The sequence below is a fragment of the Danio rerio genome, chromosome 24 (genome assembly GCF_052040795.2).
Source record: "Danio rerio strain M-AB ecotype USA chromosome 24, GRCz13ab, whole genome shotgun sequence".
NCBI classification, from domain to species: domain Eukaryota; kingdom Metazoa; phylum Chordata; class Actinopteri; order Cypriniformes; family Danionidae; genus Danio; species Danio rerio.
The window spans coordinates 34,159,598-34,165,528 of NC_141044.1; the positions used below are offsets into that span (position 1 = coordinate 34,159,598).

Sequence of the window (5,931 nt, forward strand, 5' to 3'; positions counted from 1 at the left end):
CCTGTAAAATAAATATAATATTAAATAAATAATAAAATTAATTTTATAATATTCATTTATTCATTCATTCATTCATTTTCTTGTCGGCTTAGTCCCTTTATTAATCCGGGGTTGCCACAGCGGAATGAACCGCCAACTTATCCAGCATGTTTTTACCCAGCAGATGCCCTTTCAGACGCAACCCAACTCTGAATATTATAATATAAAATAAATAAATAAAACACATTGTACATACATGTTAACATAAATCCACATGGAAAATATTGCAATAGTGATTCTTTAAATCACAAATGTTTTCTAGAGCACATTTTTTTATTTGCATCCCCTGCAGCAAAGAAAAAAAAACCTTTTACTTAAGTTTACAGTCCAATTTGAGTGCCATGAAATTAAAATGAATGTTTATAATGAAATAACAGCAAGAAAATGCATCTTTCCGTTGGGTTTTTTCCTCACAGGCTGATTGCAAAAACAAACCGACTCTTATGAGCTGATTTATTTCAACAAATAAGACACATACCGCAGAATTGGGTCTGATTGCTGGATAAATTATTCTTATTATTTGATTCTTATTAACCAATCAGTAAAATTACAATAGCATACCGTACAATCAATTTGGTTTGATTCACATATAGTACGGAAAGCTTTTATAAACTGTTTAAGATTTACTTAAAATGTTCATGACTTCTGCATAAATAATATGGTCACACTTTACAATAAGGTTCATTAGTTAATGTTAGTTAATGCATTTACTAACATGAACAAACAATGAACAATACATCTACTACTGTAGTTGTTCATGTTAGTTAACCTTAGTTAATGAAAATACAGTTGTTCATTGTTAGTTCATGTTAATTCATGGTGCAACTAATGTTAACAAGCACGGACTTGGATGTTAATAATGAATTAGTAAATGTTCAATTATAATTAATAAATTCTGTACATGTGTTGTTCATTATTAGTTCATGTTAGTAAATGCATTAACTAATGAACCTTATTGTAAAGTGTTACCAAAAATACTTATTGAGCTTATTCATTCATTAATTTATTTTCCTTCGGCTTAGTCCCTGGTTTATCAGGGATTGCCAAAACAAATGAACCAACAACTATTCCAGCATATTTACACAGCCGATGCAAATTGTCTTGGAAAAAGAGTGCAATTCTGAGTGTGCTTCACACAGGTGAGTGAGCTTGACAAACCACCTGTTGAATACACTGTTTTCCTCTCCATATACACCAGACACCTTCTTATAAGCAGCCCATGCTTCTTGGAAAATATTGTGAAATTCTGAGTGTGCTTCACAAATGTGACTAAGCTTGACATTCCACCTGTAGGACACACTCTTTTCCTCTCCATATGCACCAGACAGCTTCTTATAAGCTCTCAATGTTCCTTTGAAAGCATTGTACATTTCTGAGAGTGCTTCACACAGTTGGCTTGACAAACCACATGTGCTGTAGGACAAACTCTTTCTCTCTCCATGTGCACCAGCCACTTTGTTATAAGCTTTCCATTTTTCTTGGAAAACATTGTTCAATTCTGTGTGTAGGTGAGTGGGCTTGACAAACCACCTGTAGCACACACTCTTTTCCTCTTTGTATGCACCAGACACCTTCTTATAAGCACCTCATGCTTTTTAGAAAACATTGTTCAATTCGGTGTACTTCAAGTGAGTGGGCTTGACAAACCACCTGTAGGATACACTATTTTCCTTTTCATATGCACCAGACACCTTCTTATAAGCACCCTATGCTTTTTGGGAAACATTGTGCAATTCTGAGTGTGCTTCATACAGGTGAGTGGGCCTGACAAACCACCTGTAGGACACACTCTTTACCTCTCTTTATGCACCAGACACCTTCTTATAAGCTCTCATTGTTTCTTGGAAAACATTGTGCAATTCTGAGTGTGCTTCACACAGGTGAGTGGGTTTGACAACCTCCTTGTAGGATACCCTCTTTTCCTCTACATATGCACCAGACACCGTCTTATAAGCATCTCATGATTTTTGGAAAACATTGTTCAATTCTGAGTGTACTTCAAGTGAGTGGGCTTGACAAACCACCTGCAGGACACACTTTTTTTTCTCTTCGTATGTACCTGACACCTTCTTATAAGCATCTCATGCTTCTTGAATAATTAATTTAGACCTCTTCTGCTAACTGAATATAAACGTAAATGTAAGTTCTTGTGACGAAGAAAAGTTCTCAAAACGATTTAATCTTTGCATTTGAAATAACAATGATCAAACAGAATTAATTACATTTGTCAAATAGCCTACACAAAACCTCCTTAATAATAAAGGTATCATAAACACCCCTTAATTTTTTTTTATTTAATAAAAATGATCACCACAACCAATGGATTCTAATTCACACACAAATGACTGTTATGAGCTGCTCATCATCCGTAATAAAAAAAATCGGTGTAAACAATGTAGTCTGATTCACAAATGATTCTTTTAATGAACGATTCGAGTCAAGTGCTGAACGATGATTATGCAGTACCATTCTGAAGAACCAAAAACACACAAATACAAAAGACTGTTTTAGATGTTTTACCAGCCCTGGCTGGTTTTAGAGGGCTCTTAAAAGTGTGAAATCAACATAATGTTCTTCCAGCGCTGCATGTGCCAGTCAATATTGCCATTTAGATGAATAGAAACAGATGGAAAACACAGTAGCAGCACATCGCATGTGAAGCTGACATGTCACAGGCAGGAAATTAAACGCATCCAAGGCACGTACGGCCGAAGCCCAGCAGAGAGACAGAAAACCCAGCGAGTGGATCCAAACAACGGGGACGATAGATGAGGCCAGTGACCCGTCAAGACCTCACTAAACTCAGCAATCAAAGATGAACCAGGGCTACAAAAGCTCTCGTCACCGTTACCAGGAGCCTTCACAGCACTAATTTCAGTCCAACAGGTTGCAGCATTTTATCTGAATTTATAAATTGACATCTTTTTTTAACTCTAACAAAAGGAGTCCAACTGACCTAAACCGATTTGGTCACATGATGAGTTTGAATGACAGAAAAAGGGAAAGGATTACACATTAAAGAATTACAAATTGCTTGCAATAAAAATGTAGAGATGATGATTAAAAAGTTTTTATTTTTTCTTTATTTTTTTTAGATTCTTGAATTGCATTGAGGGAACCAGAGATTCTCTTATATTTAAAAAATTGCTCTGCAGTGACTCTTATTGACATTTTTACAACATGGCTCATTCGGAAAATGTAGCCTAATATACATTTCTGGAGATCGTAAATTATGTAGCTAGAAGAACATATGGCTGCATTTCATCTTTAAAAGGAACAATATGGGGCGACTTTTCGTGCTTACCAGCTGACCGCTTACCTCTATATGGATGGCTTTCCCGCTGTTACCAGCTTGACCAGCAGCTCGCCATGTACGTTGGCAGCCTTGCGATGCAGAGAGAACAACAACAGAGTTCAAGTCCGGCGAAGAACAGTTCCAGACAACAGGTAAGAAAAAAAAAACAGAAGGCAAAAAATAAAACAAACAAGTAAATAACAGGGTAAGAATGTGGTAAAATCTGAAAACGTGGTAAAAACCAGGCGAGGGCTTTTCTTGTACTGGATTGCTTTTTAAACTCTTGGCTGGGTTTAGGAAAGTGAGTGGGCGCTGGTCAATCGGTGCTTTTGAAAACACTATTGGTTGGGTTTAGGGAAGAAGTGGGTGGGTCAGTCCATCGGTCAGTTAGTCAGTCAGTCAGTTGACAATGACCTCTGGTGAATTTATGCGCAAACAGCAGGCGCGAATGGCACTCGAGAGCAATTTGAGATCTCAAAAAGCATGCACAGTGGACTCTGGTGGATTCGCAAAAACAAAAACTGCAAAAAAATTTACCTCCTGGCCCGTATTTGGAGCTCTCCAAAATTGTACATGGGGTACATTTTCAGAATGAGCCTGGGTTGCATTTTTAGTATGTTAAAATCCTTATAATGTCAATTGAAAACATGTATAAATAAAGAAAAAACACCTGCCAACTTTTACTTAAATATTGTTTACTATTATTTACTAAGACTTTATAAAAAAAATAAAATATATATATTCTAAAATGCAGAATAGTACATTAACACTAGAACCGCCATGGGTTAAATTTTACCCATCACTGTTATTCAAATGTACACAACAGACCTTCAATAAAACATTTAAGCCTCTCAGTCATTGACTTTTCTTAAAATTGCTTTGTTTACAATTCCTAGATATTAAAAATTGTTTAGATAAAAATAGATCAAAAAGTGGCGATTTTAGGTATAACTCCGGTGGTTCTAGTGTTAAATAATGTCATTCATTTTCTTGTCGGCTTATAAATCCGGGGTTGCCACAGCGGAATGAACCACCAACTTGTCCAGCACGTTTTTACGCAGCGGATGTCCTTCCAGCCGCAACCCATCTCTGGGAAACATTCACATACATACACACACACACACACATTACAGATAATTTAGCCCACCCAATTCACCTGTACCGCATGTCTTTGGACTGTGGGGGACTGCACACAAAAACACCAACTGAGCCAAGGTTCGAACCAGTGACCCAGTGACCTTGCTGTGGGGCGTGAGCACTACCTACCCACTGCGTCGCTGTTAAATAATGTATGTAATAAAACCAATTAAATAATTTCAAATCTGTATTTATAATTGTATTTAAATTATGTAGAAATTTATAACAAATTGAGGCTTACTACAAGCAAAGATTGACTAATAATATCACATGCAATATTTCCGGTTATAATATTCATAAAGAAAAAAACTAAATAATATTTATCTGGCAACTATTTTACCCCTTTTTTCAAGACTTAAGAGATGCCTTTGTCTCCAGAATGTGTCTGTAAAGTTTCAGCTCAAAACACTCATCAGATTTTTTATTATACATTTAAGAATATTTGGATTTTCTGCTTTAAACACACTGTAGCTGTTTTTGTTGCCTTTAATGCTAGTTCTCCCAGCGCACCGTTCTCACATGCTTGTCAGAGTGTGCCTCAATCACTGCCTCGGCTGCGTCAGATAAACAACACAGTGACAGACATGAAGGAAGCAGATCTCACGTAACGTTTGGGAAAAATTCTACAGTAAAAACTTTCCCAATGATTATTTGATGTATTTGTTAAGGAGTTGCATTGATGAGTCACACACAATGTCAGTACAAAGTTCACTCACAAACACACACTAAGCGCATGTTTAACTTTGCACTGTTTTTGCACGCAAATGTGACAGTATACACGTTTATATCCACTGCTGTATGAGTATCCATTATGTTAATGTACAAAATAAACCTGATTTAATGTGCACAAACTGGGCTTTGAGTGTCTTCTTTTATAATTGTACTGACACACGGCTGTGGTGATAAAGATGGTAAAATCACTGTAATTCATTACAAACATGCACTGTTTTATATCAAACTTGTAAAACTCTTGATCACATTTGATGATGATTGATGATCACAGAGAGCTGAACAGATCTTTTTTGCACACGTCCTGTCTTGTTGATATGATTATATGCTTTACTACGGAGACATGTTAATAGAAGGCTGTCAATCAAAATGCTGGGCGGGTAAACTGCACTCCTACGTCACATTGTGGTGGGCCTCAAAATGAGAGGGATTTGTATCCTATTTTAATGCCAGGGAATAAAATAAAAGAGATTTTTATATCACCCTAATATGACTCTGAACACACTATACCTGCATGCAGTTCTGTCCAAACAGCTTACAAAAGAGGATTTTCATCACAGATGCCTTTAAAAATCCCTTACAACAGATATCGTATGCATTTATTTGTTATTTTGTATTTCTGTGAATTCAGAATCCTGCATTAAATGGAAAATTTAACTCTAAATGTTGCATAAGCCCTGATTTTTTTCCAGATCTGCAATCTTTGCCAGACTGTTTCTCTAGCTGAGGTC

At 36.4% G+C, this 5,931-nt stretch overlaps 1 long non-coding RNA gene across 1 annotated transcript; it reads right to left on the minus strand.

Moving 5' to 3' along the window:
• Positions 1 to 268: 268 nt before the first annotated feature.
• Positions 269 to 3,491, minus strand: LOC141380739 (uncharacterized). The gene is made up of 3 exons (XR_015525241.1): positions 1,327 to 3,491; positions 1,009 to 1,200; positions 269 to 684 (listed from the first exon to the last, which is right to left on the minus strand). It is a non-coding gene; the product is annotated as an uncharacterized LOC141380739 (long non-coding RNA).
• Between the last annotated feature and the right edge of the window lie 2,440 nt (positions 3,492 to 5,931).